Raw genomic sequence first — 14,645 nt, 5'->3', positions numbered from 1 at the left:
CCCAAATCTCCTCCTGGACCTGCCAGAGCCCCTTAAAACACCCCAGAGACGCCCCCAAAACCCCAAGACTTTCCCAGAGGCCCCCAAAAGACCGCAGAGAACCTCCCAGAGACCCCCAAAACACCGCAGAGTCCTCCAAAACTTGCATCCAGACCCTGTCCATTAGAGGTCCAGCAGAAAGACTGAGGAACTTGACGTACAGTGACAGATTTTTTCGTTTTTCCTGACACATCAGTAAACACTGTAAGAGCTTTGAGGGGCTCCCGACTGCATTTCAGGGCTTCATAAAAGTGCAAATTATGATGCAGCTCTTTGTGTTGTAGAAGATGAATACTGACTGTTCCAGAGAAGCCAATCATTGCAGTTTGAAAGTGCAGGGAATGCTGATACAGCCTCTGTAACATTTAAGAGGTAGGGAATAAAAATATAATCAGTGTCTTTAGACCAGCTCACATCAGCAGTCACTGACGTCCTTTCATAATCAAATGGGCAATCATTTCAGCAAGTGTTGCAACAGTTTTGTGCATTTGGTGTGGAAAAATAGTCATTCTACTCTCAGCCAAGGGTCAGACAGATCCCACTGAAATAACAAAGCACATGGCTGAGCTGTTCCTGTAATTGCCAAATGAAAAGGTAGGTTATAATCCCAACAAGATGCATAACAGGTGTTTAGCTTTTGGGCTATCAGCTGTAGTGAGGCTTTTGCTTCATCAGAAAGAGTTCTGGGAGAGCTGAACTGAGTATTGCCTCTGAACAACTGGGATAGTGGGGCTGGATCTCAGTTGGAGATTGCCAGTAGTGCCTGTCTTGGCTTGAGCTGGCCACCTGTCCAACACAGAGCCAGAGCCTCTCCTCCCCCCACTGCCTATGCTGAGAAAAGGGAGGAAAAGCAAAAAAACCCTCAAACTAGGTATAAACTTTGGAGTTTTTCAGGAGCTATCGGTAGGCCCATTGCTGCTTTCAGGCTGGCAGTACCATCTGAGCTCTCCCCTCTGTTTCAGCAGCAATCAGAGAGTATCATCCATAGAATGATAGATAACTGCATTGGGAAGTTTTTGGTGAATGGGCGAGAGAGCTCTGACAACAACCACTGGCCAATGGATGGACTGTTTTCATGCCTGGAGGAAGAACCACCCAATGATACCATTGGAGGAGTTTGCTCGAATTTATATATGGCACAGAAAAGGCAAATTTGGGTGCATCTTGTGGGTGTAATGGAATGGTAAAAATGCAATCTTTCAGCTCAGTAATGATTAAGTGCCAATTTCAAGGAATCATTGTTGGAGAGGGCATGCCTGGCTGCAGAGGCCCCATATCTTCAATGACAGCCTTGATTTGTCTCAAGTCATATAAATGCCTTCATTTACCATTGCCTATTTTAATAACAAATACAGGTGAGTTCCCTGGGCTCTTGGTGGGAACAACATGGCCCGGGCACGGCTGCACATCGAGTGGGTGATGTAAATGGTGCAATGTTTTCAGTGGAATCAAATGCACTGAGGTGTCAGAAGAGGTTACTGTTTCAGAGGCTGCCACATCCACGCTGGCGCTTCCTGAGGTGGCAGCGCGTAAGCTGGAAACACCTGAGGGGTTGGAGCGTTGTGTTTCGGCACTGCTTGTGCCTTGGCGTGGTTCCACAGCGCAGTGCGTGATGGGTTTCCCTGAGGAGGATTACCGTCCCGATCATATTTGGAACGGCAGTGACTTGCAAAGTGCAGTGTCTTGGTTTGAGATAAGCAACTGCCAACCCCCCCAAGCACAGAGAGAAAAGCCTCCCTCCTAACACCAGGAAAAGGGAGGAAAAGAGAGGGGAAAGAAAAAAAACACTTCAAACTGCATTTATACTAAATCTACATATATTTTTCACAGAAAGAAAGAGACAATTAGAAGAGAGTACAAATATACACTCACACAAGTCTGCAACAACAACAAGTTCCCCACCTCAACTTCTTAACGAACACACAAATTCTACTGTCCTAACTACACATTACTTAAGAAGAAGCTTATTCCCCAGGGAGACAAACCCAAGCAGAAAGGAGAGACCCAGAACAACACATTTTACTTTCCTGAGGTACCCTGTGAGCCAGTGGTGGGCCTGGTCCTCTCCATCCCCCCTGGGACAGCATCGTGCGTCCTCCCAAGAGGAGGGCTGAGAAGCGACTGCCTTAACCACTCCCACACTGGTTCCTGCTTCCCTGGAGATGATGTCATAATGTGGTATGGAATACAAACTTACTGGCTAGAAGAGGTCAGCTGTTAGCTCAGCCCAGCTCAAGTCAGCTGACAGCTCCGGCCTAGTCCACACTTCAGAGCCCAAATCTAGGCCCACCTAGGTGAACCCATAACAGCAGCCCCTTTTTGTGCCGTGGACACAACTCAGGATCAAGTTGGTTTTGTCTGATTTTTGCAATGCTTGCAAATGTCCCCAGATTGCCACAGCCACAGCAGTTTTGCTGTTTAACATTCATAGCTGCAAAAGCATCAGCCATGGCCTCATATTTGTGATTAAGTGAATGAAACTTGCTACATTGCTGTGGTGACTAAAGGTAATACAGGACACAGCTTAATGTTGTGCAAGTTGGAGCAAAGGTGTATCACTGAATGCAAGTGCAACAATTTATAATGCTTGGCGTAGGGATATACAGACTAGAGGGTGGGGAGAACAAATAGAACCTTCTACCATACAACTAAAGAATTTTCAAACCATTCAGACACTTCACAAACTATTTTTTGGTATTCTTGTGACCATGAGTTAACTGACTAATATACTCCATGCAGGAACCAAAACAAACAGTTCTTTTGCCTCAGGATTGCTTCTGGTCCCAGGAAGATGTGGCACTGCCTCAGACTGGCAGAGTCAGCAGTTCTTCCTCACTCTTGCTCCGATTCCTTTCTTCCTGAGTTCTGTGGTCCTCTCTGTGGATTCTTGCTGAACACCAAGTCCTACGACATGCTTCAAGCATTTTAACTAGATTGGGGTTATCTAATGTCAGCAATATATTCCTACAATCCTCATTAGCATTGGTGATGGCCAGTTTAAGAAGAATGATATCTTGGGCTTCTGTCTGTGGGACCTGTTTTGCTGGTGCGTCTTAAAGTCTGTGAGTGAATGAGATGAAAGGCTCAGTAGAGCCCTGTTTCATTTCAGTAAAAGCCCTTTGTAGTTTCTCTTTGAAGAAAGCACAAAAGGCACAATCTCTTAAAATGTTCTAAAACATTGCGTGGGTTTTCTCTTGCTTGTTTATGTGGGTACTGAAAGTCACCCTTCATCTGGTCCAGGGTCACCTTGCAAGCAGGGTCCTGGTCTGGTAAGGAAGGTATTCTTCTTGTTTTTTCTCTATAAATGGCCTGAAAGTGTTTTCCCAGAATGTCAGTTGTGCCACAGTGAGAATCAGTTCAGCTGCCATCCGACAGTCTCAGGGAGTCAGCGTGTGACTTTTCATAGCAGAATCAAGAGAGCTCTGACTGTGCAAAGAGCTTTGTCTGCTCCTCCAACTCCATCACCCATAGGAGGACCACAGTGGGAAGAGACCTGGTGACACACATTCCCCGTGACCCAGTGTTGTCGTTTTAGCTAAGCCTCAAATTAGCAGGCTCAGAAGATCTACGTAGATTAGGAGAGACAGGTATCACCTGAGTAAGTAACTAAAGAAATATTTCATATCAGATGACACAAACCTGAGATATGAATACAGAAGTGGGAGGTGTTCACTCAGTTCCATCATGGCCAAAGTAGAGGCAAGACATGTGGCTGCTGTCTTGCTATCTGGGCCCTGCTGCTGCTGCTGCTACTTGCATTTTGTTTGAATTCAGGGAAGTAGAAACATTTTGATGTTATATTTTCTGGTTTTTGCTAGATGTCTTTTAGGGTGCTTATGAATCTAGAGTGATGGAATCTGTTTTCAATGGGGAGTGGAGAGTTATTTCTTGTTATTTCTCACTTGTGTAAGTGTGTGTTGTAGTTTCTCTTAATTTTTTCTTTTCTGTATAAATATATATATTTAGTTTAAGTATAAACATAGTTTGAAGGGGGTTTTTTCCTTTCCTCTCTTGTCTTGGCGGGGGGGTGGGGTGGGGATGGGAGGGAAACTCTGATTCTGTGTTTGGTAGTTGGCATTTTGCCAGCTCAGCCCAAAACACCCATGTTGGGAACACACCTGGCTGGTGGTCTCCACATCCTCCTGGTTCCTTGTGGGTACTTGGGTGAACACACAAGGAGGAACCTCCATCAGGACACAGACCAACATTAGAAATCCATTGGAAAGAAGATTTACTGATTTTTGACTCAGTGAACCTCACCTGCTCGATCCAGGTGTTTCTTCTGGTGGCCTCATGCAACCCTGAATGATCTTGCAGATCTTTACTAAATTAATAAAAATTCCATGGTTTCAATTCTCTATGGCCCTGCCTCTCTATTGGCCACACAACCCAACCCAGTGCACACTCACATGATGCCTTTCTTTTGTCTTCGATTTTGTTTTGATCCATCTTCATCCCTTACAATTACCTGAAATTGGGGTAAAAATAAAGAAATTGAACAAAGACATTTAAGGCCCCACCATATCACTGGGAGTTTGGGAAGAATTTGGGGTTGAAAGGGATATTCAGGAGGATTTTGGGGTTCTGGGGGTCTTTGGGAGACTTTTACCCAGAATGGGGCACCCAAGCCAAGTGAATTTTCTCTATCACTTTGCATGACAGCAAGTGTGTCTCAAGAGAGGGACCCAAACAAAGAAATCCCTGGGCAATTATTCCCTCAGAATCTAAACTCCCCCACTCTCACATGACAGACCAGACCAATAGAGATATCAGCAGGTGAGCTCTTCTCACTCTTCATGGCTTTGCCATGTTACCAAGTGGTTGCCACAGGGTCACCTTCACACCCCTGAGGTGGGTTTTGGTGGGGTTTTGGTGGGGTCTGCAGTCCCTGTTGTGATATGGTTGTTACAGTTCCCAGACCACAATCTCTGGGCTGTCCATTCCAGATGTTCATTTCTAAGTCCTGTTTAAGCTGCACTTTGTTTATTCTACTATTAATGTTTAAAATGTCAGCTCTGGGGTTCACTGGGATACATCTTTGACTTCCAGAACACAGCCATGAAATTCTGAAACACTTCAACAATCAGCCCAACAGTTGCAGCCCCTTCTGTCTGCTCTCAAAGAACACCAAGTGTCCCACCCCTCCTGTGCTCTCAGCACTGTCACAGCAGGACAGACACCGAGCAGCAAAGAGCTGCGGGCCAGCACAAGGGCACAGAAGGAGAGTGGGGTAGTGGAAAGAGCAGCTTGGAAAAGCCCAAGTGCTGTTTCTCCCTGGCAGTGCTGCTGTGCTGGGACTCTGCTTCTCTCCCCTCTGCACAGGGCTCTGCCCTTCCACATTCACAAGAGCTTTCAAAGGACAACTGGATGCTGCAGGATCCTTGATTTTGCTCAAAGGACACACACAAGATGATTCCTCCTTTAGACTGTCTGTGCGTAAAATGTAAGACAAACAGGGAATTAGAAATGGGATAAATCATCAGGTTTCATCTTTGCCATGATTCAGAGCACAGACCCAGCTTTGGTGGAGGCAGAGCAAGAACAAGATCTCTGGATGCTGTTCCCAAGCTCGCCAGTCTATCCTGCTTTACACAGACATAACAAACTGCAGGGCTTGAATGCAAACAGCACCTGCATCCCAACAACTCCCCCTGTCTTGTTTTCAAGTTGCAAAAGTGAAACTTGTGCAGAACTACCGTTAATCCTACGTTGCATACAGGAAATAAACCAGGAATACAGAGCACAATACAAAAACAGGAGCAGACCCATTAATACCGGAGTAAATGCTTTCTTTAACTCTGATCTTATACATATCTAGCAAACTAGACAAGTTCCCTGAAGCCTTTTCAACTTATCGATGCCTTTATTTAATGATTTAGAATGATCACTGTTTCTTTCAGAATTTATTCTTACAAATCTTTAGTTAAGCTAACCTTAAAAAATCTTTATTAAAACTTACTTAGAAACGAATAACTGTAATGAAACAAAACACCTTTCATGACTTTTTAGGGTTTGTGTTTTCTTTGACTTGTAGCTTTTATTTGAGAGCATTTTTAATATGGAGTTTATTCTTGAAATCTTTAAGTATTTCTGCAAATCAATAACTTTTTTCATCTCAGAGTTATGTGTCTTCTGCCTTTCACCCGTGGGTGCCTGTGTGTAGATGAGGAGCTGTGGCTGTGTCAGTGGGACAGGTGCCCCAGCAGCACATCCATCCATCTTCACACCCTCACGCACTCACATGCATCTTTCATCCAGACCTGCCTCCCTTCATGCAGTCACTCAGATCAGAGCTTAGGGATTGGCTTTGCTGTGTCTTACAATTCTGAAATGAGAAATTGTGTTCTTCTTAACCATACACTTTTCTGTGGATCTTGAACTGCTGCTTTGACAAGAATATAACTTTGTAAAACATAAACATATCTCTGCCTCGTGTTCAGTTTAAAATGAAAAAATTCTTTCACAAACATTCCCATAGTCCAGAGAAAAGCTTATACTCCTTTTTCTTTTCTCTTTTTCCTTTCTTCTACTTTTTTTCTTGCATGTCATATATGACAGCTACTAAAGACAAATAAACAGTCATTAAAAAATATGACAAGCTAATATCTTTGTGTTGGGTTACCAATCTAATATAAGGTGGCAAGACTCAAGAGCATAAAACTCTCCAAAACACCAAAATTCACCCCAAAACAATCCGTGATTATTATGGTAGAGACTGGAAGTGACTGAGATCATCTGGGGAATGTCTGGAACCATACTGTGGGTGGCTGGGATCACAGTGTGAGCAAGTGGGACTCTGCTAGTGGGGAACTGGGACCATACTGGGGGCAACTGGGAGGAAGTGAGAGTGACTGGATCCCTACTGGTGGCTACTGGGCATGACTGAGACCATGGTGGGACAGACTGGGATCACACCAGGACTGTACTAGGGGCAACTGAGTGAGATACAACTGGCAGGGCCAGGGAGCAACTAGAACCATGCTGGGGGCAACAGGCATCATACTGGGATCACACTGTGAGCAGCCATGACCATGCTGGGGGTGACTGGGAGGTACTGGGAGCAAATGGCATCATGGTGGAGGGGACTGGGGTCATACTCTGAGGGACTGGGAGCATGCTTGTGGCAACTGGGATATACTGGGACTGACAAGAACCATAGTGGGAGTAAAAGGGAGGAACTCGGAGCACGTGGGGGGGCAACTGGGTTAATATTGGGAGCAATGGGATGCAGACTGGGGTCATACTAGAATCATACTGGGAGTGACTGGAATCATACTGGGAGTATCTGGGAGTTACTGGAAAATATTTGGGAGCACCTTGGGAGCTAATGGCATCCTACTGGGCTAATACTGGAAGAAAGTGGAACCATGTTGGTGGCAACTGGGATAAGACTGGGAGAACACCTGCAGAAGCTGGGCCCAAGCTGGAGGACACTGGGATCACGGTAAAGGTGACTGGGATCATACTGTGAGTGACTGAGACGAGACCAGGTTGGAGAGAACTGGAATAGACTGGGAGCAAGTGAGAATATGCTGGAGGTTACTGGGACAGCAATGAGAGTAACTGGAAGGGGCTATGAGCAACTGGAATAATGGTGGAGGCAACAGAGAACATGCTGGAAGGAACTGAGAAGAACTGGGACTCACTGGGGGCCATGTACTAAGACCACAAGTGGTGCAACTGGAATCATACTAAGAACAACTGGGCCCATATTGGGGTACATAGTGGGAGTGTCTATAACCATACTGGGGATGACTGGGATTGACTGGTAGTTACTGGGTCTAAACTTGGATAATCAGGGAGTGACTAGGACCCTGTTGGGAGAAACTGGGATCACACTGGGACTGACTGGCACTATTACTGGGACCAATTGGGACCATGTTGTGGGCAAGTGAGATATAGTGGGAACAGCTGGGCTCATACTGGGAGTAAGTGGGCTCATACTGGAGGTGACTGGGCTCACACTGGGAGTGACTGGGCTCTGGGAGGCACAGGATGGGCAGCAGGGGGAGGGCAACCCCCCTCCTGCTGCTCTGCATTCCCAAAATCCTTATTCCCAGTCTCCACTCTGGCCCTGAATCTGCTCCTGGATCCCTTTCCCTGGGGACACTTCCCTGCCCTCTCCCCACCTTCCTGCCTCTGGAAATTGGCACTTTGGAGCCCTGTCCCATTGTTTTCCCCTTCCTTTCCCTATTATCATTGGGATCCTCCTGCACCTCTGTTTCCTGGGCTCTGGGAAACCCCTGTCCAGCCATTCCCAGTTTTTCAGGCCCCAGATCACCCTTTCTTTGACTCCAGGATCCTCCTGCCTCCCCTTTCCTTTCCATCCTGCCTCTCCCAGGCCCTGGATACCCCTTTTCTTTAAACCCAGGGACCCTCGGGCCATTCCAGGTCACCTCACCCTTACATCCCCTTTCTTTGACTACAGGAGCCCCCTGCTCCCCTTTCCCCCCTCATCCCACCTCTCCCAAACTCCATACTCTCTTTTCCTTTAGCCTGGCACCCCCTGGACTCCTCTTTTCTGGGCACAGGGACCCCCTGCGACCCCCAACCACCTCTCCCCAACCCTAAGTCCTGCCTTTCCTTCACCATGGAACCCTCCTAAGGCCTTATTTCCAGGCACTGGGATGCCCCTGCACCCCCTTATACTGCACCAATACCCCCCTGCAACCCCCTTTCCTGTCAGGGTTCTATATGCAGTTAGGCCCAAAGGCCAAAGTCTGTTTAGTAAAAATCCTGAATTTGCCTCTGTGATTTCATGTGGTGCAGCCTTGGGGAGCTGACAGCTGTCAGCAGGAGAGGTAGCAACAGGACAGCCTGTCAGCAGAGGCTCCTGAACAGTTGGGTGTAGCCAATAACAAGGGACCATTGTTTGCATGAGTAAGGTCGTTAGCCAATGATTAAGGGCTGAGCCACAGGCCCTGTGCATGGACCCTGTACCGATAGATAAATAAGCGTTGTACGTGCATAAATAAACGTCTGCTATGGCTAATTCATATCGAATCGTCTGTCGTAGTCCATAAACCCATCTCTCACATTCTGGCACCTGAACAGGGACCAAGCCGCCCTGTCCACAGAATTCGGAATATCCAGACGTGTGGACTTTAGCCCACAGAATCCAGCAGGCTTGGATGTGTGGGGACCACACAGAATTCAGCTAGTCTGAATGTGCAGGGTATTGACCCGTAGAATTTGGCCGGACTGAACATTTAAGTGCCCTTGAAAGAGGAAGGTTCGGGAGAGAAGGTCATCTAGCACCGAAGGGACAGTCAAAAACCCCGGGTGCTGGGAAGCTGCACAACTCGGTATAATGGAGAAGGAAGCAGCTCATCAGTTATTTGTAGTATTCCTTGCTATGTCCACAAAAAAGCTACTGAATCTGCTTACATGGGCTCAAAAGGCAGGACACTTTAAGTCGCCCTCTCAATTTTCGCTGTCACAGAATGGAGAGAGGTGGGTGATAAACTTTGGGAAAAAACTTTAGATAGCAGCAAAGAGGCGAAGGAGCTAGGTCCAACTTGGGGAGAGGTCATAAACCACCTTAAGCAATATAAAGCCGAAAAGAAGGTGGCGCTGGTGGCTCAGCAGTTGTCAGATGCCGATGAAAATCACGGTGGACAATCCAGGCTTTTCGAGGCAGTCCCTGTGGCCCCAGGCGTTCAGGTGCCGGTGCTTGAGAATGCGAAAAAAGTGAGTGAAGTGGCTGGTATGACTCACTCCTCTGCATCAACCATGGAAGCCAAAAGACCCAGCTGCCATCCGAAGAACCGTAAGATGACACCATTACCAGAGAGTTCCAGCATTTCCAGTAGTTCCAACAACTCCGACTCCGAGGATGACAGCGACCACAAGAAACGCATTCAGAATTACAAATCTCCCTCCGCTCCGGATTATCGCCCGCCACCATTTGCTCCTCCACCGCCACCCACCGACCTTACAAATAACATGAAATCTCTTAGTTTGGGGAAAGATGTGGTTGTCGAGTTGGGTGGAGAATTAGTGTTATGACCAAAGGGGGGTGGACAGTGGTCTGGGGTGGTTTGCGACACTTTATTAGAAGGGGATTGGGTTGCAGCAGGTGCAATTGAGTCCACCTTCGGTTTTCCGGTGGTGCATGAGACTAATGCACAGGGTCAGCTTGAAGGGGTACGTCGGCCATTCGATTGGCAGCTGTTTAAGCAGCTTCGGTCCACAGTGACACAATATGGGCTGCATAGTGAACCATCGCGTCAGATGTTGAGTTGTATTCTTGGTTCTCAAATATTGTGTGCTAATGATTGCATGGCTCTTGCTAAAGTGGTGTGCGCTCCTGCATAATATTTGCATTGGGAAAAGTTGTGGGAAGCGGAGTGTCGTAGAATCGTTAATGCTCCTCGCCCTCAAACAGATCCTTTATATGCCATACAACTGGACATGCTACTAGGGCAAGGTCAGTACGCTGCCACACCTGTGCAAATGCAGTTTCCAGCAGAATTCCACAGGTCATCTGCTGAAGTGGCACATAAAGCGCTCCTGCGCATAACACTGGAGAAAAAGGGACCAAATTGGGCGAGCATTAGACAAAATGATAGGGAGAGTTATGAACATTTTGTGAACAGATTAGTAGAAGCACTAGATTCTGATGCCGATTTGCAAGGTGACATGAAGGACTTGCTAAAGACACTGGCTTTCGAGAATGCTAATCCAAAAACTAGGCTATTGCTCAGTACCCTGCCCAAAGACGCTCCCTTTGGGTGACCCCCGACAGTGCCGGTCCCTCGGGGCAGCTCTTTCAGTGACACAGGGCGGGGACCCCCCAGTGCCGCTCATCGCCCCCTCACACCCCCCGGGGCCGCCCCGCTGATCTCTCGATGCAGCCCTTTGACATACAGGGTGGCGGAGACTCCCCCGGTGCGGCTCTTTTGTTTTGCTTTGTGTTATCCTCTGTATTTTATTCCATTCAGACCTTGTCCCCCCTCCCACCTTCTGGTGACTCCTGACAGGGCCCGTCCCGTGGTCAGTTCCGGCAGGGACCCCTCAGTGCCGATCTCTTTTTCATTTACTTCATTCTCTGTTTTTATTTGCATTTCACTCATCCCGCGGGGCGGCTCTTCAGAGACGTGGGCCGGCGAGGACCTCTCGGTGCAGCTTTTTGTTCTATTTATTTTACTCTATTGTCTGTAGTTTATTCCATTCCCACCCCGCCCATCCCTCGGGGCAGATCTTCCAGGCGTGGGCAGCACAAACCCGCTGGTGCGGCTCTTTTATTGTTTTGTCCTCTGCTCTATGTATTTCATTTCATCCCCACCCTCCCGTCCTGCGGGGCAGCTCATTCAGTGCCATGGGCTGGTGGGGACCCCTCGGGGCAGCTCCCCCAGAGCCCTCCTTCTCCTTCTCCTTCTCCTTCTCCTTCTCCTTCTCCTTCTCCTTCTCCTTCTCCTTCTCCTTCTCCTTCTCCTTCTCCTTCTCCTTCTCCTTCTCCTTCTCCTTCTCCTTCTCCTTCTCCTTCTCCTTCTCCTTCTCCTCTTTCTGCCCTTCTTCAGCTTCTTCTTCTTTCTCCTTCTCCTTCTCACCTTCTCCTCTTCTTCCTTTTCCTCCTTCTCCTCCTTCTCCCTCTCCTCCTTCTCCTCGTCTTCGTCCTCCTTCCTCATTCTTCTCCTCCTCCTTCTTTTTCTCCTCCTCCTCCTCCTCCTCCTCCTCCTCCTCCTCCTCCTCCTCCTCCTCCTCCTCCTCCTCCTTCTCTCCTTCTCCTTCTCCTCCTGCTGGAAGATCTCACTTCACTTCTCTTTGGTTTGCTCTTCCCAAGCTGGGCAGAAATGATTTTTTGAGTTCTCTGCTACAAATCCATCCCCTCCTCTCGGCAAAAGGGATTTGGGGCTGTTTTCCCTTTTTGGGACAAATAAAACACATTAACTGAGTCCTGGCAGGACACAGCAGCCCTGCAGCCTGAGAAGCCTCTGCTGGCCGGTGCCTGTCAGACAAACAAAGAGACTAATGAATCAGTGGTTAATTAACCTAATAAATTGCTCCCAATTAGAGGGCAGGAGAAAAGAGTCCCCAGGACTTCCACTGAGCCCTTGCCAGTTCCACAACTCTGTATATGTATCTTTTTAAAAACAAAATCTGACATTTAATTGATCTGTTTAGCCATTTTATGCCTCTTTCAACGATATTTTATTGATTCCCATCTCTTAGTTCAGGATCAACACCCTAATCTTTTAGTTTCCGCATTTTGGGAAGTGAGAAGGTGTTTTTCCCTTTCAGTACCTCATGCTGTGGCTCCTTGTCCTTTCCCCTGGTTTTCCTTCCTCTGGATACAAACCCCCCACACCCCGTGCCCCCAGGATGCAGGGACTGGGGGGTCGTGTCTGCTGGGCCCCCCAGACTGGTGGGGAAGAGGGACTCAAGGGGGGTGGTGATGGGGGTGGGTGATGCCACCCCTCGGGTCCCCAGGGGCTGCTCAGGGTGGGTAAACTGAAGAACAGACTGAGGGAGGAGAGTCTTGGGGGGCTCTTCTTGAGCCACTAAATGGCTGCTGTCCCAACCCCCAAGCCGAGACCCCTGAAAAGAACAGAGGAGAGGGTTTTTGGGGGACACTCAGCTCCTCCTGCTCCTTTGCAGGGTGCTCTGCAGGGATTTTGGGGGGCTCACCAGGGTGCTTTGCCCCAGGACACCCTGCCTTGGGCTCTAAAGGTGGGTGGTGATGGATGCCCTTCAGTCCCCCCTTTTTCTGTGCCCCTTCCTTGAACAAAGGATCTGGCATTCCAGAACCCAGGGGGTCCTCACTGCAGCCCCCCCCCCCCCTCCGCTATCCCCACTGTCCCCTCAGAGCCCTGACGGAAGAACTGGACTTCACACAATCCATGAGATTCATAGTGAAGACCTTTTATTACACATAGCACACAGTTTATATAGGGTTAGGACTACAGCTTATTGGCTAAAAGAGTTACACACCACCACGCTAGATACTTCAATTGGTTAGGACCTATCTCTCACAAGTCCCATGTTTATATTATTTCATCCTGACTGTTTTTGTGCACCTGTAGAGTCCTGTGAATTCCTACTATGTGAATTCTTGGGGAGTAAACCACCTCCCTACCAGCCAGCAGCAGCTGAGCTCCTTGCTGCTTCTGACTGACAGCTGAGTCTCACAGGGCTTTCTATAGATCTGAATTGCTCACTTATGATTTTACTGTAACAACAGGGAGTTGCCCCCAGGGTCTTTTTGGGGGGATGGTGCCCCTTCCCACCCCATCCCTGATGTCCCTGATGGGGCTCGGCATCGCCCTCTGCAGGGTCCTGGTGGGTGGCACAGAGGGGACAGCCCGCTTGTCCCAGCCTGAATGGCATCTCTGGGAGCTGCAGAGGATCCTGTGCCCCCCGCCAGGTCACCCAACCCCCCGGGGTCCCCTCAAGGCAGGGACAGGGTCTGACAGCTCGGGGAGAGCTCAGGGTCACACGGGACTGGGACAGATGCTCAGGGGGGATATGGGAGCCAAAGGACATGGATGTGGAAGCCAAAGGGGATGGATGTGGGAGCCAAAGAGGGTGGCTGTGGAAGCCAAAGGAGATGGATGTGGGAGCCAAAGGGGTGGATGTGGCAGCCAAAGGGGGTGGATGTGGGAGCTAAAGGGGATGTGGGAGCCAAAGGGGGGGGCTGTGGGAGCCAAAGGAGATGGATGTGGGAGCCAAAGGGGGTGGATGTGGGAGCTAAAGGGGATGTGGGAGCCAAAGGGGATGGATGTGGGAGCTAAAAGGGATGGATGTGGGAGTCAAATTGCTATATGGGAGACAGGAGGGGGATGTGGCAACAGGTGCCACCATCCCTGTGCAACAAGACTCTTGAATTAAGTCTTGAGACTTAATTAAAGAGTTAATGCATGAATTTGTTTTCATTCAGAGTCACATAAAAATATGTCAAGTAAAGCAAAGAGTTCCCTGCAACAATAATAAATTTGGTTTTCTTTCACTCCATTTTTCCTGAACTTGTATTCAGAGCTAAAAAACAAATGAAATAGTTTGACATAATGAGTTTGTCAACCATATTAGGCAGTCAATTGCAGTCTCTGCTGAATAAGCAACAAAATCGTAAGTTTGGAAGAACAGTAAGCATAGTTGGTCAGCATAAAGAGGTATTCTGAGCTCCTTAGGGGTGTCTTAGCTTTTTTTTTTTTTTGTAATTGAAATGTGCCTGATTCTAATAAGAGCAAAACAGATCTATTTTCTAGCTAAAAAAAATTAAACTCTACAAATGAACGAGGCTCTTTCCTGGCTCTGCTCTCTGGTGGTCTTCCACAACACCTGATGAACAGAGAGCAAAATCCTCTTACATTCCCCCACATTCCCCTCCCAGAGGTTTCCTCACCCCCCCATGTGGCATGTGTCCCACAGCTGCTTCCAGGGCTGCTGCAGCAGCACCTTTGGGGGGTCAGGGTTAGGGGTCCCTGAGAGCCCTGATGCAGCCCCAGGTGAGCAAAGCTGCCCTGAGCACACCCAGGTGTGTCCCTGCCCTGCTTCAGGGACAGACCCCCGGCCCCAGCACCACCTCTGCCCTCCCCAGCTCTGCCCCTCCTGCCCCTTCCTCTGCACTGGGCAGAGGGGACAGGAAACATCTGCATCCTCCTCCT

Source organism: Pithys albifrons, chromosome 33 (genome assembly GCF_047495875.1).
Source record: "Pithys albifrons albifrons isolate INPA30051 chromosome 33, PitAlb_v1, whole genome shotgun sequence".
Lineage (NCBI taxonomy): Eukaryota > Metazoa > Chordata > Aves > Passeriformes > Thamnophilidae > Pithys > Pithys albifrons.
Note: the sequence above shows the minus strand (reverse complement) of the source record.